Here is a 22881-nt window from a genome sequence, read left to right as displayed (position 1 = left end):
ACAAGAAAGCTGGAAAACAAACAGTGGGCAGCTGCTCCAGGACAAGGCATCCTGTGCTGCAAACAGGAGGCTTGAAAGGAGCTGAGGGTTATCAGCCACGCTATCTCTATCTGAGATTCCTGCACTCAAATGAAGCAAGGAGGGAAATAAGTGGCATTCCACAGCCAGGAGCCGCGTTTCATCTCACTGGACACAGCTGTTTGCTCCTGTGTGCAGCCCAGATGCCATCCCTGCTCTGCTCCATGGGGACCCTCTGGAGCAGGGCTGGGCAGCAGGGAGCTGCAGAGCTGCACAGGCAGGGACCCTTAGCCCCACTGCCCTGCCCAGGCTGCCACAAGCTCCATCTCTGCTTGGGAGACACAAGGGACCACATATGAGACGCTCCTCGTGCTCCCACGCCTAAGAGTGGAAAACGAGAATGAGGAGCCAAAGAGCAGAATTTGGCAAAGCAGGAAAAAGAAGCCTGTGTTAGAAACCACAATGCACTAGAAAGCAATCCCCCACTGTGTCTGTGAGCATCAGCAGGGCTGCATTAAGTATTACCCTCTGGTGTCTGTGGGTGGCATTCTGCACACTCCATTCTGATGGGAAACAAGAGTGAGCCAAGAAAAGCATACCTGCAGGAAATAACATTAGTTCAACAAATTGCTGAATATCATCCCTTTTTCCTCCCTCCAAAAAAACCCATAAAATAACAAAAAAATCAGGTCACTGACAAATGACAATTCCATTTCCTCTTTTGTTCAGTAAAATTTCCTGCCAGTCCCTTCCCAGCCATTTATGGACACGGAGCTAAAATCTACATGGTGGGTTCTGAGTCTCCTGTTTATCACATCCCACCCTGGAAGCTGCCATATGGTTGAGGACAGCAGCACCCGAAAGCAGCCATTAACCCATCACAGCTGTCGCTGCAGATGTGCACCCATCCAGGCTGTGTGCTGGTGACAGTGAGAGAAAGGAGAGCTTTTTTCTTCCAAACCATGGTGTGATATAAATGAGCACAGTGGAAAGGCTGCGGATACAACCCCAACAGGGACAACTGCAGCACTGATGTCTATTGGTTGGACCATAATTCAGTAAAGTGGGGACCACGAGGGCTTTGAAGGAGGGTGGTGGTTTTAATATCAGCAAAACTGGCAGAAAATCAGCGTAAAGAATGATGTATCTCACATATACTGTGAGGACAGGGTGCTTGGGTGAGCAGGGCAAGGATGGAGGTGAGAGGTGATATTCTGCAGTGAACACAACAGCTTTGGGGGCCTTATTGTGTGCTGCTGCCAGTGGGACAGAGCTGGGGTTTGGTCCCTGAAGATGATGAGAGTGGAGAGTCCGCCCTGTTGACCAGCTCTGCTCCTTTGGGTCATTCTGGCTTCCAAGCTCCCATCCTGACAATGACATCTGGGACAAGAGGAAGAGCTGTCCTGAAAAGCCACCAGAATTGGGATGTGAACTTCCATTCCAAGCCTGAGCTGTGTGAAAAAAATTCACAGAAGTGATTCAGAAATAACTCTCTGCCATATATAACTCTGCCATGCAAAAAAAAAAAAAAAATAAAATAAAGAAAACAACCAAAAAAAAAGAATAAAATCCCTCTTGATGTTTAGACAGTGCTGTTTTATTCAGTTGCAGTAACAGCACAGCAGAGAAGGCTCAGGAGGCTGCTTATTACAGTGGATGTTGTTTTTTGTACATTACAGGATGCATTTTCTGTCAGAATTTGTAAAATATTAATCAAACAAACAGAAAACAGTACAGGAACTACAACTTGAAATGAAGGGGATTTCACAGCAACACTAAATCCGTAATGGCACATTCCCCATCTTTTTTCTGTCAACAGTGCCACCTAAATGCTTCATTTACAGGAGGTTTGCTTTTGTTTTGGTATTTCTTGACATTTTCTTGTCTCAGTTTCAGTGAAATAAGAACAAAGGAGAGAATCTCTCTGTGAATATCAGTGTTAAGAAGCAATTAGCCAGTAGAAATCACAATACATGATCATGCGATTAAAGTATGTGACAACTCACATGCACGGGAGGGAAGAGCTGTGCTTAGCAGACAATGTGTGTGTGTGCATTCACACACCACTGTCACGCTCATGGCTCAGGCTGTGGTTCTGGCAGCTGGGGAGCTGCCTGTATGATGCTGTGCCGCTGTCTCCCCTATATCTCACCACTGTTACTGCATGTCCATAACCATCCCCAGCTGTCCAAAGGGACCCACACATGGGAGCACGGCTCCCACCAGAGATGAGTGCTATATGAGCACGCTGTGCTTTGTGCTTGCCTCCCTAAATACCTGCTTTGAACACACTGGCAATTTTCAACTAGATAAGGATCAGTATATTAGCCTAAGGACCCATAAATTAGTTTAGCAAAGGGAATCAGTAAGTGCTAGCTCTAAAACAGCCCTGTTTTTCTCAATGATCCTGCTTCACACGAGCACTGGAGTCACAACTGATTACTTTTCTCTTTGCATCCACCAGGTGCAAGGACTTGTTCCTCAGATTTCACATATATTGCTGTGCACTGAGATAGAAAGTTGCTCATTATGGCACAGCAAGCAATGGAAATTTGCCAAACTGGGGAAAAAACAGCTAATGATCAGCCAAAAGTCACTGCGGTGGAGCTGATGATGGAAAAATGAGGAGAAAGTTTGTGGTCTAAGGCCACCATAGGCTCCCACCACATGTGCCCAGAAGGACATTAACATACATTAAGGAATTTTTGGAAAAGAATATGCATAACACAGTATTGCATCTGAATGCTTTAGCTGTTTAAATGTAGAACTTGATTCTGAGAGAGCACACCTGATTTGTCAAGTCACCTGGTGTGTATCACAAGGAATAAAGGAATGCTGCTTTCTTACACCACATTGCAGTTAGAGAGTTTTCTTCCCAGCTTTTAGATGTCAGGGCCATGCCCTCAGATGTGCCTTCTCATACCCTAATGGCCGACTGAAGCAGTTGAGAGCTGTCAGGATGCTGGGAAGCTGATTAGAAATCTCCCCAAATATTCATTCTTTCTCTTGTTGAATGGTTGGGGCATGTGCCAAATTGCTTGTTGTTTAGACCAGTGGCAGTGGAGAGCTGTCCTGAATGGCAATATGCAGCTCTGAATGCAATGTAAGGTAATCGTGGGCTCAGATACACTGCACAACAGCAGCAGCCTGTGCAAGCAATTGCCACTGCCATCACAATTGCTCTGTTTGTGATCTTATGTTTAGTCACATTCTTCCAAATACAGAACTATAAGGGAAGGTGATAAATACGTGCACATAAATCCTAGGTCAGCAGCTGAATGCAGCACAGGCTGGGAGCCAGCAGGGCAGGGCAGGATGCACTGCCATACAGATGACCTGATGGGATGTGTCAGAAGCTCCACATAAGAGGGAACAAAGAGAAAGCCAACAGTGAGTAAGGGAAGAAGTGGGCTGGTTGGTGGAGCAAAGAGAAGTATAAAGCAAAGGTGAACAGGAGACTGTCCTAAAATCATCTGGATTCTGTGGTTATGGGCAGGAGTTTAGCTCTGGCCTGAGTGATCCAATGGGTCTTTTCCAGCAGAGCCTTTGAGTCTCCACAAAGCTGCTGGAGTCGCTTTACATAACCCACTGGAGCAAGAGACATTCCAGAAATAGTTTTCTGAAAGAAAAAGTACTGAGTTGGTGCAACTTCTTCTTAAATCAGTCATGAAGGAGGGGAGAGCTGTCACAGGGGCCCTGGAGGGAGCTCAGTCAGTATCAGACTGTTTGTGTTGCCACATGAAGTCTTTCCTGGCTCTATTTATACTCTTAATTTGAAACGGGGTACATTCCTGAGGCTAAAAAGGCAAGAACATGTTTATTCAATGCAAAAAGCAATCTCCTTTTACACTGCAAACACTGTGCACTGGAACAGGATGGGATCATTTCTCCCCAACTTCTTGGTAGTCTTTAACATTTGATCCAGTTCCTTTCGCTGGTAGAGATGCTCAGAACAGCATCCCCTGGAGGGACTGAGAGAAAGAGAATGCTGGCTCCTACCACAGACCCAAGGCTACCAGTCCTGGCCAGGCTCTGGAAACCCAGAGCTCCAAGCATCTTATTGCCCATCCAAGAAATAACTACTAATAAAAGTATCATGGAGAAAGATTATTTGATCCTACTGGGACAACTCCTAACCAACACATATTCTGCCAACCTTTCTTTTCATTTTAACACTCCCAACTGTTGGACCTTAAACATGAGGCCATATCAAGTCCTTGTCCATGTAATAAATTGTAAACAGTATGACTTGTGTTAAACTGCATTAAACCATTTGTTTCTCTGCAAGTTTGGTTGTGCCTTTCATGCCTGGATGTGGGAGTGATAACGTGGTTCTATTTCTGTCCCATCAGCACAGCTGGATCCCCATTCCTTTCAACTGTACATATCCATTAAAAAGAACATCTGCGACATGGAAATCAAAACAGTGTGGCCGTAAATAGCAGAAGGAGGGGAGGCTTATTAGACCAACGTGACTGTGTGGAAAACACTGGGAGCCAAAGGGAAATGAAGGGTTTAATGGGAAGGTGAAGTTTCAGGAAGGGTTAAGGTTGGGGACTCTCAAAGGTTGGAGGCATCACTTCTGAAGGGGCAGGTAGAAAAAGAGCACTTACGGTTAAGATGGGGTCTAATAGGAATCTGGCCTCAATCGGATCCAGTTGTTCATATCCCAGATGGAGCACTGTGTGGTGCTTGCCTTCCTGCCACTCACATCGCTGCTACCCCCTTGGGAAACATGGGTCCTGTGCAAAACAAGGTATTAAATAACAGAGATTTCCAGACCACACAGGATCCCACCAGGACAGAAAAGTGAAGTGGAAACAGTTTATCACTCTTCCCAAGCCTTCCACCAGCATCTCTGTTGGCCACAGAGCCCAGTGAGGGAGACCATCTGCTCCTGGAGGGCAACATCTTGCAGGGAAATCTTCCGGAGTTTGGGAACGTATCATCTATAACCAACAGGAATGTGTAGCTGTATGGCATGTTTCTCCATAAATGACTGAAATCCGTTCATGGAATGACTCTCACTGGTAATGCGACAAATACTGATGATGAGTAGAGAGACCAAAGACCAAACCTGCAGATCCACAGCCTGGCTGTGCTTTTCCTGTCTATTATTTGATAATATTGTACTGCCCCCCACAACCAGGCTGGCAAAGCAAGGATGCACAGCCCTGTACAGATCCAAACTGCAATTCCCATAGCTGCACTCATGGCCTGTACTGCCTCCCCAATGAACTGCCACTATAAAAGGCCAGAATTTGGGATCAAGTATGCATCCCTAAGACATCACCACAGGCAATAAGATTGCTTACATAAACAAAGGGTCGTTGGCTTTCCAATAGATGGGTTTTTCATAAGAGCCAGGAAGGATCTGACTCACAGCCTCATTTATAAAGCCAGCACTCTGCACTGAAGCCTTGTAAAACAAACCAGTCCTCTCCGTGTCTACTAATAATAATTTTTCTTGAAGAGGCTCGTTACAGACCAAAGCGGGGCTGCAGGCTCCAGCTGCGATATTGTGTTATTTAATCGGTTCCCATAAAGAGCAGAGCACGGGGAGCAGCAAGGAGCAGGCAGGAGCTTGGGCTGGTGCCAGTGGCAAAGTGCTGGGGAGCTCCAGCAGCACTTTGTTTGCCAGTCAGCTGCTCCCAGGTTTAGGCCTCAACAGGATGATTTTACAGTTTTCTCTCTCCCATTTATCCTCACACCTCTTTGCAAACGCAGCACTTCCAAGAACCACTGTGGCACAACACAGGTGCCTCATTAGGTTAGAATTGTACTGGTGTGTTTTGGGCCCCACCTGCAGTCCCTGCCTTGGGGCACCTGGGGGGCTCCTGACCCCTCCCTGGGGCTCCTCTGCAGCCAGGCAGCACGAGGCTCTGCCAGAAGTCCTGCTGTGCTGTGCCTTGATGATGTGCTATGGAGGCAATGCTGAGGATGGACAGCTGTGAAAGCCATTCTGCAGACACAAAGCTTGCTGAGGAGGAATTGCAGGGTTTCTCATGTCCTCTAGGTTTTATTTCCAGCAAGGGCAGCCCAGAGAGCAAGAATCACCCATCTGTGCCCAGCACTGTGCCCTCACAGCCCAGAGAACCAACCATACCCCGGGCTGCATCCAAAGCAGGGTGCCAGCAGAGCAGGGAGGGGATCTGCCCCTCTGCTCTGTGCTGTGAGACCTCACCTGGAGCCACATTAATCCTGCTCTGGGGAAGCACTTACCTTATCCAGCTGACCATTCCTGCTCCCTGCAGCCATCCCCAGGAGCTGCTCGCTTCCCATCACCACCACAGTGCATCCTCACTCCGCACGCAGCTGACATGCTGGCCATCATGCTGCTGTTTGAAAACAAGAGGCAAAACCACTCTCATGATGGATAAATGCAGCTGGGAGCAGAATAAAAGCACTCACACAGAGAAGGGTGGGGGGGAGTCACAAAGAAAGTTGAAGGCTTACAGCTGTGAAACACATGGGTGGCAGAGAAAATTAAGACAAAGAGAGATCAAAGCAGAACCCAGAACACAGGGACAGTGCTGGGAGATGGCAGCTGCAGAAATGCAGGTGCTGAAAATGAAGGAGCCAGGTCCCAGCTTGGAGAAATCAGAGGGTGGGATGAGAAGGGTGAGAGCTGACATCCCATTCACCCCTTGAGTTTTTCAGCTGCCCAATGCACAGCGCTGTCACCATGCTGGCGTTATGGGTGGATGTACATCCCTGCATGCTCAGTGCCCAGCTCTGCAGAAAGCAGCCTGTATGACAGAGGCTGGACAGTCGAGCATTCATTTGCATCTATTTGAAATTTAAATGCTGGCTGAGGAAAGTTTAGTGGATTTCTTTCTTCTGCTCTGAAGAACACGAGCAGCTCAAGATTGAGAGGGAGGGTCAGAAGCGGCTTTCTTTCTTATTTTGGAGATGAGTTTCTTTGATCTCAAGCTGCACACGCCAAACCCATGAGCCATACTAACTCCTGGTGTTAGCAACAAAGAACCTGAGCATCCTGTTCTCCCTCTCTTTTATTTAGTACCCACTACACAGGATAAAAGCAGAGCCCACCCTCCCGCAGTGCGTCAGTGGCAGCTCTGCTTTACAGATTCTCCTGCTGTAAGTGAACGAGCTGACATCTAGAGTTGTTTTCCTTTCAAAACTGCTGCTCCACTTAGCTAACACAATAAGAAAGCCTACACCAGGTGTGGCTGATCAAAAGTGTGATGTTCTGCCAACTGCAGCTGGGAGAGCCTAGGAACATTGTCCCATATTGTGACCATTGGTCATGTGTGGATCAGCCAGGCTGAGCTGCCAACAGCAGCCAACACTGCAGCCTCCACCACAGCAGCTCCAGCGTGACAGCCCTGCACCCCTGAGCTCGCTGCCTCCTGTAAAGCAAAGCACATGGATCTTTGTCACCCCATGAGCACTTACACAGCATAGGGAAACAGTGCAGCGGGCATAACCCCAAACCAGAGCACACAGAGACTTCATCTCTTGAAGGGCCACCACTTCTGTGAGCTGTTTGGGCAGGATTCCAAAGGCTAAGGCTGCTAATTGTGCCTGGGTTTTAGTGAGCTCTGGGCTTTTTGGGGGTTTTGGACAGCTGTCTGATGGCGATGACTTACAGAATGGTTCCCAGTGCAGGGAGAGCTTTGAAGCTGTGGGACTGCAGGAAGCCGCAGGAAGCAGATGGATTCAACTGACAAATTGGAGCTCGCTGAGTTTTTGTTTAATTAACTTTTAATTGGCAAATTTGGACCTCATGCATATTTAGTATAATGAGCTGCTTAAATTAGCTTTTAACAGAGTTTAAATTTAGAAGCATGCTTTTTATATCCTATGTCTGGTTTTATACTTAATGCATGCTGTGATTCTTTTTTAGAGGGCTGCTTTAACACTATGGCACCAAAATACAGGGACATTTGGCAGCTGCTGCAGGGACCTCAGGCAGGAAGAGTCAGACGGATGATCCCACAGGATTTATCCCTTCTCTTCCTTGCTGTGTGAAGTTTCCAGCCATTTTGCTCTATATAAAACCAAAGGAAGACCAGAAAATAAGATGCTGGAAACTCACGTGCACATTCCCTTTCACAGTGAACTTTGGGCAGTGTAAAGGTGGCTAATATAAAGATACTGACCAAGATAGTGATAAATAGTCAAAGGTTATTAGTAAAGAAAACTCACCAGTGTCAATGCCTGGACCAGAGAGCTGAGGCAGTCTCCACTGAGGTGCAGTCTCCAAGAGATGCTGCCTTAGTGGTGGTCAGCCCTTAAATGAGGTCTCAGAAGAGGTGGAGTCGAAGTCCACCCCTTCCAGGAGCACAGCTCCATTACTCTCACCTGTGCTCCCACAGCTGACCCAACACTTGCCTCAGCTGATTAATCAGAGGTTCAAGCTGTGATTTCCCATACAGGGCAGACTGTCCAAATCTGCACAAGGGACTCAGGCTGTCATCACTTCCTGGCTTTTTTTGTGAATACAGCTCCTCCTGATGGCCCTACAAACCTACCTGAGTGTAGGTATATATATATATGTGTATATATATATATATATATATATATATAAAGTAAAACCAAAACCATGCTGGGCAGATCCATTCTGGTCTCAGCCCACCAGAAATAAGGGCAGCAACAAGGGTAGAGTCTATGCTGAGCAGTTACCAGTCTTGCTACCAGGTAGTTAAACAAAACTCATGTTGGGGAGGGCTGAATACATTGAGTACAGCCCAATACACAAGTACGAACATGGCAGGGGTAAGGCCAATCTGAACAAGGGCTGTAATATGTAAATCTTCTCTTTCCTCGGGAAAATGTCTGAACTCTACATTTTTCTTCTCTTTGCTAAGTTCTACATAAATAGAACAGGAAATATGTTGGGAAGGAATGAACTTTACCCAAAGCGGACAAGAAAGTCATTGTCAGGTCTCCTTTCTTTCCTGGTAAAAAGGTCAAAAAGTATTTTAAGAACTGCTGCAAGAATGGAAATGTGGGTAAGTGGAAATTCAAGTGGAGTAGGAAACAATAGCGAGGATTAGGTCATATTCAGCAAGAACACAAGGGCAGAAAACAACAGGGATTCAAACTCTGCCGTCCACTTTTCTCTCCTGTTTTGGGCAAAGAGAGGACTGAGTTCATCACCCAATCCTGGAGTGAATGAATTGGTGGGAAACCATAACCCTCAGCTTTGGGGAGCTTCTCCCCGTTGGGCTGGGAGCCTTGAAGCCTTCACCCCCTCTCTGTTCATAATTATATGTTCAATGACAGTGCACTAAATGGCTGCACATTGTCAGTAGGCTCTGGTATTCATCTGGCCCCGGCTCTCACTCAGAGATTTGGGTTCGTGTACATCCGATAGAGAGAGCACAGCTGTCCAGAAGCCTCCCACACAAAGCTTTTTTCCAGGGGAAATGCTGGTTTTACACAAAATAATTAAATAATAATTCCTGGAAGAGGCCAGATTGCTGCAGAAATGATGGGGAATTGTGGGTGGGGAGGAGAAAGAAGGGACATTTTTCCACCAACGCTGTGACTAAAGCAAAAGAAGAAATAAGGCATTTTCACCACAATTTTCCCTAGAAGTTCCTGCCAGCATTTCCGACACCTTTCAAATGGCATTTTGCTGAGCGTTGGGGGCATAGTCCCCGTGACCACACAATGGCCTTGGTTTCTCCAGCTGTACAGCCCAACCTGCAGCTGGAACCTGGAACAAAAATGGTAGAGTTGGGCAATGAACCAGGTCCCCATTCATTCAGGGCATCCCCACCTTCCCAGTGCACAGCCGTCAGGGTGTACTTCCCCATTGGCTGCAAGTGGATTTTGGTCACAGACCCCACCATCCTGGGGAGGCTCTGCTCCCCACCCTGTGCTGGAGCAGCCCTGGCTCTTGTGCTCTTGCTTTGTCCTCTCCATTGACTTGCCCAGGGGCTTTGTGCCCTCGCAGCTGTCCATCCGTCTCACATCCCAACATTCAAGAGCCCAGCTGTCTTTTTAGTCTGCAGGAAGGCAAATTTAGGACTCAGTGAGCAGATGGGCAGTCTCTGGGATGAATGGGAAGCATTGCCTGAGCGGAGATGAGAAACACCACATCGATCCTGCTGCAGGGCTGCAGAGAGGGCAGCCATTTACCCCGTGGTGGGGAAGCAAGCAGGGAGCCGCAGCAAGCCTGAAACATGTGAGAAAACCTCCATGTCAAGAAGGCGTGAGGAGAGCTCCAGCTGTTTGCAGGGAACCTCTGCACCTGGCCAACCTAATAAATCTGTCATGAATTCAGCAGCCGTCACAGCAGGATGGCTCCTATCGGGCTCTTTTGCACATCCTGCCCAGAGGAAATGTGCCTGAGAGTACTGAAGCAAGGCCATGTTTTATAAATTGGTCACATCCTGAGCCTTCCAGCCCTGCAGCAAGTCAGCATCAAACACCCAAAGGGATATTTCCTAAGAACTCTAAAAGGGAATAAACTGACAGGTTAAAACGCTGGGTTTATCAAATTAGGGAAGAGACTCTCCTGCTTCCTAGGTGATCTCAAATAAATTAGAAGCCCATCTGTTGTGCTCGGTTCCAAGAAATTAATTACTTCCAAGGGTGATGACTTTTTACAATGAAATAATTATCTGGCAAATCATAAAAACAAAGATTTGAAGCTCCAACAAGAGCAAATTGCTGTAACTCCAGGGCTTGTAACTGGGTGCTCCTGAGACTGCCCCGGGGCTATTGGCTTCCAGGAAACTGATACGGTTTAATAAATAATGGTGGCAGCACACATTGGGCTGTGCTAAGAAGCACACACAAATGGGCTCTCTGAAATACAAGTTATGTTATGGAACAGAGAGGTGGTGGTGCCCCATCCCTGGAGACACCCAAGGTCAGGCTGGATGTGGCTCTGAGCAGGAATATGGGCTCCCCAGGGACAGGGAGAAATGTTTCCCTGCCTGCTTTCCAGAAAATCGTGGAGGAAAGTATAATTTTTCTTAATGGGAAAAGGTGTTTCCAGGAAATTATGCAAACACGCAACGTTCCCTTTCCCTCTTCGTGTCCCTTTGATCTGTGGCTTCACCCAGTTGCCTTTGAGTCAGGCAGTGGAGGAACAAGGAGAAGGTTTTGCATTATTTGTAGTATCGCTGCCACTTCTAAAAATACCCAGCGCTGTGGAGACAAGTTTGGCTTCACACAATTGAATGTTTCAGTGTTGGCTCAAACTTTTCTCTTACGATACGTCATCATTAAAGACACGGCTGTATTCATGCAAAGCCAAAGACTTTTTTTCCCACATAGCTAATGGCCAAAGAAGTGATGAATCAGGGCTTCGGCATGATTTATCTCATGTAGCCTCTTCTTAACTGTATTTTCTATTTCTAGTATCTCCTGTCAGTCAGGAAAATCTTGTAGGTATCAACAGCAACTGTGACTCACCGACTGGCTCTCCCAGCTGTTAGGAAAGATTTTCACTGTGATTCCAGCATACTGTCTCACAATGAGTAGCAACCTGGGCCTGGTACCACAGCTGAGAAGAAGGAAGATGCTTAACTTCACGTGAGTCAGCCCAGCGCTGTTGCCTTGTTTGTTTTGTCATTATCAACACATCATACCCACAAAGTCACAATGGGAAGAGATTCTATTGCAGAGAACAGATTCTGTCTCACACCATCAAAACAGCTTTCTCGCTGTCTTTTGGAAGATTCCGACTCAATGGGAAATGAACATAAATATCTCTTTGTGCAGCTGAACTCCAGTGGAGCACAGACTGTGCGTACCAGGAAACTTTCATCTCAGACAGATCCTGGAAAAAAAATCTAATTCACTCTGGCTCCAAGTCCCTATTTCAGAGATGGAAAGTTGCAACATGGCAGAGATCGTCCCTTTCCATGCTGGACACCTTCAGACTCAGGCAGCTTTGTCCAGCTCAGATTCATGTCGCTGAGGCCATAAAAGGGGCTGTGGGCTCCAAATTGCATTGCAGAAGCTGCCTAATGGAGCACGATGCCCATCTCTTGGTGCAGACGGGATAGGAACAAGGACCTTGTCAGGTAGAGTGCCTTGTGCCCCTTGTCTTTCCTCCCTGCAGTCCCATGCACACCCTACAGGAGCACTTGGGCAGATACCATGATGCTTGCTGTTGTGACACAAGGGAGGTACATTGCAATATCCATTCACACTGTAAAGACTGAGCAAATAACTGCTTTCTGCAGCCATCCTGCTTGCATTCACAGTGGGGTGGCAGTGGAGGGATGGATGGAGAAGGATGTGAAGAAGAGTATGTCCCAGCTGAGGAACTTGCAAGAAACTAGGTCACACCTTAATACACTTCTCAAGGAGTTTTGGGAAGGAGTTTGACTTTGAGCTTCCTTTATAAAAATAAGAAGTGTCCTAAATAGGACCGAGCAGAAAATGATATGAGCATCCCCTGGTAACGTATACAGCAGCAGTAAACTCCAGAATAGCATCAGTGTGGGATTTATACCCTCAGCAGAGGGACAGCAGAGACCAGCTGAGACGAGAAACCAAAACTTTGGAAACCAGTGTGTTGGGTCAGTGCAAGAGGAGAGACTTTGCTGTGATAGTACAAAGAAGTGGGGCATGTGCTGGAGTGAGAGATCCACGCTGAGATAGGACAAGCAGCATTGCCAAGCTGCAGGCTCTCAGCACTGAGACAGAGATTGCCAAAGCTGTGGGAGAAGCAGCCAAAGCGCAGTGGTGACAGTGGTTCTGTGTAGACAAATGGTGTTCCTGATTTGGGATGTTTAGGAAAAAAAATAAAGCAACTCTCAAACACACCTGTTCGTCCTCAAAACAATTTATTTCTGTTATTTCTGTCCCCAAAACAAACCTTCAGGCACATGGAGAACCAAGCTCAGCTCTCTGTGGAGAGGCTTTCCATTTGGGAAGGAATCTACGTAGAACAGGCAAGCTGGTTATTGCAGAGCCTGTCAACCCTATGCACAGCTCTGCTATAGTTATTCAGTATTCACCAGGAACTCAGGCTCATCCAAGCCAGTACATGCCAACTGGGATAAAAGCAGCTATGTGGATGTTCTACAAGCTGCAGTGCATGTGACAGTGCTGACTATTGTCTGATGCCAGTGCTTTACTGAAGGTCAAAATCTTCTACCCCCTGTATTCTCCATTTCCATGACTTTTCTCACTGTATACAAAGATGCCATCTATATTTGCCTCGTAGGGTTTATCACTGCCACGTTCATCTCAGAGAGTGATCATCATTGGATTACCCCCCACGTTTCCTTTTGGAGAAGTGTTAAACTCCTGCAGAACTGACCTGGTTTGCATGAAGGTGGTCCATCAGCCCAGGGGCACGGACAGGACAGGATACCACGCAGTCAGACTGCAGCCATGTTCCTGTCTGTCTGGCACAGCTCCACCTCGGTCAGCAGCTCTGGGTCTCAGCCAGCCCCGCTAAGAGCCAAGCTGGCTCCACATCCCTTGCAGGTGGCTGAACGTGGGCTTCAAGAGCCTGACACAGCTGTCAAACCCCCAAGGAAGAATTCTGACTCCCTGCGAGGAAGGAAGCGAGGATGAGGCTGAAGAGGAAGCCCACAGAGGAACACAGAAACAAGTCTCCAGCATTCCAGCCATTCTCTCAAACTCAGCTTTGGATTAAAGCTCAGATCTGGATGAACATTGGTCAGATTCACAGTGCAGAGCCGGGGGTTTGGTGCCACGAATTGAAGCACTTATCCATGGAAGAGGGAGGAAATCCCACTCTACAGTGATGAACTTTCCCCAGTGGCAAAAGACAGAGTGGCCCAGCCATAGGATTGTACTGGTATGCAGAGATGCCCTGATGGATCCCAAAGGGGACCTGTGGGTCTTTCAGCCCCATGTAGATACCTGGGGCTCTTTGGATCATAGTTACCTCAATTTCAGCATCTAAACGCCCCAATACTGCTCTGTACCAGCTACCAGTATGTTCAGGAGCCAGCAGCTCCCAGCTTGGGTGTACAGCAAGTTGCCAGGACAGGCTTGTGGCTCTCAGCCACATCACACAGACAGAGGCTGAGATTTTGGCTCTGATGCAAGCAGTGGCAACAATCCCACCGCTTTACATGCAGCCATGATTTCCCCCAGCTCACTGGTGTTGCTCCCAGTGCTTTGGCAACAGCCACGTTGGCCCTACTACATGAGATGTCCCAGGGCATCAGGCACTCAGCCTCTGCCTTCATGTCCAAAAGCTGTGGGCAATTGGGCTGCTTGGTGTCATCACCAGCCTACCAAGAACCATCCACTGGGACCAAGTTCTGTTCTGTTGCATAAGGGAGCAGATCCAATGTCCTTCAGCTCTCACACAAAACTGCACACCATGTGTCTGACTCTGTTGCGCCGTACCTCCTCCTGCCTTGTGCTTCTTATAAAATCCACCTGGAAAAATAATCCTGGACAAATGACTAACTCTTCCTGGTGCAGCAGTTCGCTCCTTCACTTTCCACGTGTGTGCTTTGGAAACCAAACAGAGAGAAACTCTTGGGGTGGCCAAAGAAAACACGGCCCTTTCTGGGCAAGTGCTCTGCTTATAAATAAACTGATGTATGGACAAATTACCAAGAAGCATAAATACAAACCCTGCCATCGGCCAGGCATTTCCAGACAGCAGAGCCAACGAGGGGCTCTTTTGGCACTGTCAGATGTTACTGCTGCTGCCAGGTTGATTTACAGCAGCTCTTTGTGCATTGCTGGCTCCTGCAGGAGAGAGGCTCTCGCAAGGGACGGTCCTTTGCCATTCTTCATCTACTGGATGCAAACCCAGCAGAGAAAAGCCCAAACCTCCTCTTGTAGCTATTCTACAAAATAGAATAAAATACAAGTCGACCATCTTGGTGTGATTTCTTCACTTAACAGCTGTTTATAAAGAATTTCTGAGGGGGCGGCAACAAGCAGCCACTGTCTGCAAAACACATCAGGGTCAGCGCTACCTTCTGCCTCCCTGAATGAGGGACGGGATATTTTGGGAACTTGTGGCCTGGAAAGGCAGGAAGGGAGGAGTCAGGATGGAAACATTGGGCCAGGTTCTCAGGCACAGAGCAGCATTGGAGGTAACAGAGCTGAGCTGCATCCCCCCATTGCCTCCCCCCAACCTGGGATAACTCTTGGACCCAAGCTGTGCCCTGGGGAGGGGGCATGCCCCATGGGATAGGGCTGCTCGTTGGAAGCATGTCTCTGGAAATGAGAATGGCTGTGACTTTCTCCAGCTGGAATGTGGGAGTTTTATGGAGTTTTATGGAGTAAATGGTTTTCCAGCCATGCATGAAAGCAGCAGAGCAGAGCCTATAGGCTGCTGGGCAGAACAACAAGGAGGCACGCTGGTCAGATCACAGCAGGAGTCCCAGGGCTCCTCAGAGTCAGTAGGGCAGGGAAAATTCTCAGAAGGAATCAGGAATCAGGAATCATTTCTGACTCTGACATTATCACACAAGTGATCGGCTTTAAAGAAGCACAGGAACATCCCCCAGATTGAAAATATTCCTGATTGATGAGGAGGTTTTTGCAGGAGTAAAGCCCACTGCAGCAGCATGGAGCACTGGGCTGCTCCCCATACCACCCCTCTCCTTGGTGCAGCTGCTCAGTGTGTGTCCCAACAGCAGCTGAGCTGTGCAATGGGAACAGCCCTCCTAAGTCAGAGCCTGAGTGCTTGGGAGATGGAAAAAGCCAATTGCTAAATGTTTCACCCCATCTCCTTCTAAATGTTTCATCTCTGTCTCTTACACTGAGCCAAAGGCCCATCTGATGACATAGGCTGTGACTTGACTGCAATGGGAATTTTCAATCTAGAAATTTAAGTCTCAGAAGTGATGCTGCATTTTCCATGAGAAGGGAGAAAGGATTTCATGAGGGTGAGAGCAGACGGTGCTGATCATCCAGAGGCATTTTGCAGTTTGAGCAAAGGAAATTTCTCAGATGCTCACAGCGCACCATCAAGTGTAAAAGAGGGTCATGAAAACAAACCTGGTGTAATTGTTAAGAAGGAAAGCTCTTCAGGCTTCCTTTTGTTGCCTAGATATAGCAAAACAGAAGAATAAGCAAACGATCACCGCAAAAGACACAGATGTGCACCAGAGTGTTGTTCATGCTCACAGTCCTTCATGGAGAAATGCAGTTGTGATGGCAAATTAAATACAGTTGTTTTCCATGGCTACAGTGCTGCTTTGTGGTCGGGCAAAAACTTTGTGTATTACCAATGACACATCAGCCGCTCTTAGGAGAAAATAATTCAAGACCTGTCTAAAATGCTCATACTTTTCTTGGTGGTTTCTGAAGTCTTGAAGCTGGGGGATTCCAAAGGCTTTCAGCTGGTCATCACCCAATTAAAAGGGTAATCACAGAATCGTAGGGGTTGGAAAGCACTGCTGAAGATCATCCAATCCAAGCTCTGCTATGGCAGGTTCCCTGCAGAAGGTTGTAATGATCTGTTGTGTGATTATTCTCAAGGATGAAACAGCATTAGGAATACTGGAAAACGTGAAAAGCGTTTCAGCCATATGGCTTGAATTCTGATGATGATTCATCATTTGCCATCACATTTTTGAATTCCAAAGTTGTCACTCTATCCAGAAATGGCTGCATCATTGCATCTCATTGCTCAACTCACATATGCAAAACGTAGCAAAACACAGAGTGAGTTCACTGTGCGAACTTGAGAGCTGAGTAACAGGTTTATAGGCTCCTTACAACAGGAGAGGGTGTAAGAACTGCAGAGGGGTTGGGGTTTTTCATGTTCAGCACAAGGGAAAGTTGGGGCAGCCCCTCACAAAGTGGCCCTCTCCATTGGAAAGTTATCCTGGCACGTTCAGCTGGATCAGCCCAGTTGAGATCTTCATAGCCCTTAACACAATATAGACAGCCTGAGAGAGGGAAAGTGCTTTGTGCCCAAGTGTTAAGGGCTAAGAGCTTTCAACAATCATTTCAAAACACATAATAATACCCTTAAAATGAGACTACTTAGCCCTTTTTGTGCCAAAATTTAAGACGTATTGACTGAAGTGTCAGCACAGCCAAGGACTGGCACCCAATCCCTCTGCTGTAAGGGCAGCCTCTATGGAAGAAAGGCAACAGCACTGCGCTGTTGGGTAGGTAGCAAAGGTTTCAGATTGGCTGAGTGCATTAAGCTTCAAATACCTGCATGATGATATCAGCAAATGAAATTCACTCAGCCTGATTCAGTCATTCTCCTCGAAATGAATACTGACTTCTCTGGTAATCACAGACATCACTGAGCGTGGAAATCTGAGAGCAGGTTTCCTGGGAGCTCTGTTTATCAGGAATGAGGAAGCATGTGGTTTGACTTTCTTGAATTAGAGAAGGGTCTGACTGTGCACCTGAAAGTCCCAGTTCTCTCTGTTCCCCAAAACTATAGGGATCTCATGTAGCAGTTATGGATGTCTCGCTGTGCATCCTGTATGAGTGGATCTGCAAAGACATCAACCCACTTTGTCTCAGTTCTGCTACAGGATGAGCCTCAGGTTAACTTCATTTGTCCATATAAAGTGCTTCACAGATCTACTGAAAAACCAAAAAAGTGAAGAAAATATGAACAGGAACCTCACTGCCCTCCTGTCTGTGAGTAATAATGAAAATCTCCTGAATGAGGAACTCCTTGGCAGGAAGGCTCCCAGAGATGCCTGTGCTCTGCAGCAAGTCCTTTGAGAAACCTCTCTCCTCTAATGGCTTTTTGACTTCAAGAGTGTTTTGCAAAGAAAGAAATAATCTCAGAGTGTTGAGGAACATCCCAGTGCCCCCTTCTTGGCTGAGCAGCTGCTTGAGCTCAAGACCTCATGAGATGTATGAGCTGGAGACCCACCAGTTTGATAGCACAAGGGGAAATGGTTTCCAACTCAAAGAAAGGAGATTTAGACTGGGTATAAGGAGAAACTCAGGGTAGTTGCACAGACAGGTGGTGGTGCCCCATCCCTGCAGACAGCCAAGGTCAGGCTGCTGGGGCTCTGAGCACTGATGGAGCTGTGGGTGTCCCTGTGCACTGCAGGGAGTGGGAGCAGATGGTCTGTAAGGTCCCTTCCAACTCAAACAATTCTGTGATTCCACTGATTCTAAAATAAACATCCTGCATTTGAGCTGACCGACGTGCTCCACTCTGATTTGGACAGAATTTGTTCTCCTGGAGTTGCTGGTTTGGAGGCAAAGCTGTGGCAATGCCATTGTACACAGCCAAATTTGCAGTGCTTCCTGGTTTTGCAGCACCCACGGGAAGCTGTGCAGTGAGTTTCCCACACAGGACATTGCAGCTGAGTGTGCTGCTGCCCAGCTCATGTTTTGGGCTGATAGAGGCACAAATCTGAAACAAAGGCTGCTCGGAAAGCTGGTGTGCAGGGCTCTTTGTTCCTGCTTTCTGGAGCCACAGTGGGTAATTTCATACCAGCCCAGGCTGGAAGGGAGCCAGGCAGCACAGCGAAGTGAGGCAGTCACCACTTGGCTTATTAACTTCTTTCTTGATCTCAGTAAGTGTTTCCCGAGGAAAAAAAGAAAGAAAAATGCTCTCTCCTGTGGGCCAGCATGGGGTAAACAGATTGGAGTGCAGGCCAAGACCCACATGTCACGTTTCCTTTTGCTCCGAGAAACCCAAGCTCCAGTGCTGGGGTTCCTTGGCTGTATGCCCACGAGCACCAGCTGTCCCCAAGCTCTCCATAGGGACGTGTAGCTCCAGCTTCTCTGTTTCCTGTCTCTGGGGAAGGGAAACCAAGAACTACCTAAATAAAGCAAATGTTAATTGCTTAAAATGGTTTAAGTGAGTTGTTTTGCTTTGCTTTCTATTTTGGTGCCTTTTTCTTGGAGGGTGCAGTAGCCCAGAGGTCTCCAGCTGGGCAGCCTGCCCCGTGTACTCAGCCCTCGTTATGTTACAAGGGATGTGGGGTAATGAAATAGTAATTCCAGCAACATAGATGGCAGATGCATGGAATCAGCTAAATGGCAATGAAATCAGCATCACTTCAGCCACTTGCCCCAGATCTCCGTCAGCTGAACAGACACCAGGTATCCTCTGCTCAAAAGAAATATTCCTGCACTGCCAAGCAAAGCACTGTTGTTTGTGACATCAGCCCACAGGCATCGGCTGTCTGAGGAGCTCTGGTATGCCCTGTCCAGCACATATAACCTTTGTACAAGAGATGATGTTCAGCCGTTGTATTTTCTGGCTATTTCTGGAAAGAGAATGCAATAATCCCCAACTCGGATATGACGGTTTCCAGCATAAACAAATGCAGGCTGGTTTGTACCGCAGGTCTGAAGTCTGGAAACATCATCACTGAGGACGTTTGTTTGACTGTTTCCACCTTTTTCAGTTCTTTGATTTGTTTTCAGTATCTGCATTCATCTGAAACAACACAATGCAGTTTAACTCACCCATCTTTTTATACTTACCACAACCTGAATGCCTTTCCCATTGGCCTTGGCATTTTTTGATTCAGAAGTTGAGAAACAATCAACCTACTCTGCAGTTTCCATTCAGGACACGGCACTCTTCCAAGTTGTCATAAAGCCTAAGTATGTATTCTATATACAGCAACCAACGCTGAGAGCATCTGTTATCCTTGGCATAGGTGGTCATTCATTATACTGCTGCAACAGCATTCCACATCCATCCTCAGGCTGAAAACATATTCCTAAACATGTTTACACATCGAGCATCAGAGCTCAGCATTTGGTTGGCCTTTCATCACTTAGGTGACGTTTCTCAGAGCATGCAGGACAGTCGGGTTCTGTGAACTTGATTTCATGCTGTACTGCCAGTTTCCCAGTGCTGTCGTAGGACATTGTGACGGCATATCGCCTCCTGACAGCATAGATTCCCCCGAGGATGTGTGGGGACAGACTCATGGCTCTGACTGTAAACATACCCTGCACAGATGTCTCCATCTGAGCCACACATCCAGGCTCCCTTTCAAGACAGAGGAGAGGAAACCATCACTGTGCCGTGAATCTGAAGTTTAAGATGGAACAGCAGTGATTACATGAGAAATCTGGAATCTGTCTGTGGACACTGGATGAGATCAGTCTCCTTTCCCCAAGTGTGACAGCTCTTAAAGCTAACATGTACTTAAAGCCATCGATTCTCAAGGTGCTTCCACTGCTCCAAGACTGGACGTTGCTCAGTGTGGCTGGGGCAGGGAACTGAGTATTGTGGGAAAATAGGAGTGTGTTTTCCAGACAGACTGGTTTCCTTCTGGCTAACTTGGCCCTGCTGAGTTGTATGGGACACTGAAATCCTTTCCTGGCCATGCTGCATTGGGCAGCCCAGGGAATCACTGCAGCTGCTTCTCAGTGTGAGGACTGCATGTCCATCCTCAGCCCCCGCATCAAGTTCCCAAAGGCACTCGTGGCGTGGCACACACGCCAGCAAGCAGGTAAAGCATCTGGTGTGACTCATCACACACAACAGCTCTGCCTTTCCCTTCTGTCCACTTGTTGCCAGTGGACTAAAAGTTGTCGGAATAAAATTTTCCCCGTGGAAACAGTTGAGATAAACACACACAGTCCTGGAAGGCGGTTACGGTGGAGGTGAATCACTGCTGACGCTTTGTAACATCAAGGCAAACTTTCAGCCAACAGGAGGAGGTCTCAGAAGCAGCATTTCATCACTTCATCTCCCCCCCACTCAGCTCCAATCCCCCTTGGGAGGAAACCCCTGTTCTACAGACCCCTGAGCCAGAAATCACTGCAGATCAGAGGTGTGGACCACCTCCAAAACATCCGAGTGTTTTTTTCCACCCCCTCCTCCCCCAAAAAACACCTTTCTCAAAATACCCACTATAAACTATCTTTACTCTGCTCTGCTTTTGCTAACAAACAAACCTTTAGGGAGCAAAGCACCAGAACAGGGAAGAAGTTAATTTGGTGCGTGCCCTCCTCAGCCCAGCATTACAGCAGCAGAGAACCGTATTTTTGTCCTCTTCCTCTGTGATATTTTTAGCCCCTCAAGTGACTTGTGGCAGCTCCCTGAGGCCAGAGTGATTCATACGGTTTGGAAGAAGGGCCGCAGACAGCGCTGGAGCTCTTTTTGGGAAGCGAGAGTCAGCCCAATAAAATCAAGAGCGAGTTTCAAAGGCATCGAAAAACGGAACGGTATTTCCAGAATGAGGTTTTAAGTTCTGGCTAAACTGGAGCTGTTGAATTTTCTGATTATTATATCATGGAGGGGGAGGGATCTATCTTTTCTGATGTTGATGAAAGCGAGTGATTAATATCCCAGGCTGGACACAAGAGTGCAGCATGGAAAATCCCTCTCTCCCCAGTCATCAGCATCTTCTAACCCTGTCCTGGGCACTGGCTCTCATTTTTGTCCTGCCCTCCTCCCCTGTAGCCCCATCACATCTGCAGCACACATCAGTTCTCTCCCCTCCAGACCTGCACTCAGTATCTCTGACACATAGCAGCCCACAGGGCCATGGTGAAGAACAGAAAAGATCAGAGAGGGAAGAAGTAGCACAAGTAACAACTGCAGCAATTTGCCTTCAGCACCTCACAGGGCAGAGTCAGGATGCTGCTGACCACAGCTCTAAGATATGAGGGACACAAGAGTCCTCCTGGCAATGCACAAGACCTTGAAGCTGAAAGGGGGATGGGAAAGCAAGGGAAGAAGAGACATGGCCAATGCTTACTGCCTGGTATAAGTGCCTGAAAGCCTTGTCTTGGGATGCTGCTTGGGGCTGAAGCAGGAGCCAGGCTTCCAGCCTCAGTTCTTGATGTTCCTGGTCATGTGGACTCTGCTGGACTCCAAACATCCCTCAGCAACAGTGTTTTGTGGTCAGATAACTCATGGCTGCTCTTGCATGTACACTGTTGGAGATGGTAAGTGACCCAACAATACAGGGCAGTTCTTGATCAGCGAATCCTTCACGAGGTATTTTTGCAATGGACAGGAGCCAGTGAGATCATGTGCTCAGAAGTCAATTATCTTTTGCCGTCACAGGCTTGGACACGACAGTCAGGCTCCAGAAGTTATTTACAGCAAACCAGCCAAGCCCTTTGGCAAAGTGGCTGGTAAACTCCACCACTAAAGGCAAGTGCTGAGCCCAGGATCTTTCTCCCCGTGACCAGAACTGCTATAAAACAGCCTTTTCAAGTCCTGTCTTGTATGGGATCAGCTTCAATCAACCACAGCAGAAGCAGCTCTACAGTGTCTGCATTTTCTTGGTGTGCTCCAGGTGAGCACAGCAGTGATGGCTGCTCCTGGAAGCTGGATGCGTGTCTCAGTCACAGAGCAGTGGGCTGGATTCTGCTGACATGGGGACACAGTCTTGAAAAGCCGACTTTGGTTGTTGGCAGTGAGGAGCTTTGCACCTTTACTTCCAAGGTTGCTCCTCCACAAACCATGGCCACATGGAAAATTTGTTTATCAGGTTGTACCCCAGAATAGCATGGGCAGTGAAAGGTGACCATGTACTTAGTGCTGATTAAGCCCTGAGGACATGCCAAGCCCTGCAGAGGAGGTATGTGGTTATCAGCCGCATGTTAAGTAGACACAAAGTCTTCCAAGGGCGTCTAAGCCAGCCTGGGCTGAGGGGTCTGCCCAGCAGGACTAGAGAGGAAACTAAATCCATCTTGAGACCATGAGAGCAAAGAGAAGCCAAAAGGACAACACAGAGTACATGGGAACAAAGGCTCCAGGGTAAAACCTCACCTCACAGGGCAGATAAGTTGTTCTGAGAACACGTTTCCCACTGGAGAGTGTGATCGCTCTGCAATGCTCACACTCCTTGGAAATGGCTGGAGCTGAGTGTGATACCCACAGCACCCAAAAGTGTTGGACACGTCTGTCCAGATGTTTGAATTGCTCCTTAAGGAACAATACTTCTTCACTTTTAGAAGAAATATAAAAGATGCCCACATCAAAAGCAGCAATAAGTCAGAGTCATGGTA

The 22881-nt window shown here is 47.5% G+C and overlaps 1 long non-coding RNA gene across 2 annotated transcripts; it reads right to left on the bottom strand.

Annotated features, from left to right (window-relative positions):
- Positions 1–737: 737 nt before the first annotated feature.
- On the bottom strand, positions 738–8268 carry LOC107321686 (uncharacterized). Of its 2 annotated transcripts, none has more exons than XR_014936193.1 (4): positions 8191–8268; positions 6241–6356; positions 4632–4760; positions 738–1469 (listed from the first exon to the last, which is right to left on the bottom strand). It is a non-coding gene; the product is annotated as an uncharacterized LOC107321686 (long non-coding RNA). The 2 variants fall into 2 exon arrangements; XR_014936192.1 differs by lacking the exon at positions 738–1469 and adding an exon at positions 1600–3637.
- Between the last annotated feature and the right edge of the window lie 14613 nt (positions 8269–22881).

The sequence above is a fragment of the Coturnix japonica genome, chromosome 21 (assembly GCF_054131305.1).
Source record: "Coturnix japonica strain WE chromosome 21, WE-NBRP24, whole genome shotgun sequence".
NCBI classification, from domain to species: domain Eukaryota; kingdom Metazoa; phylum Chordata; class Aves; order Galliformes; family Phasianidae; genus Coturnix; species Coturnix japonica.
The sequence above is the reverse complement of the archived record's forward strand: the minus strand, read 5'-3'. Positions and strand labels throughout refer to the sequence as shown.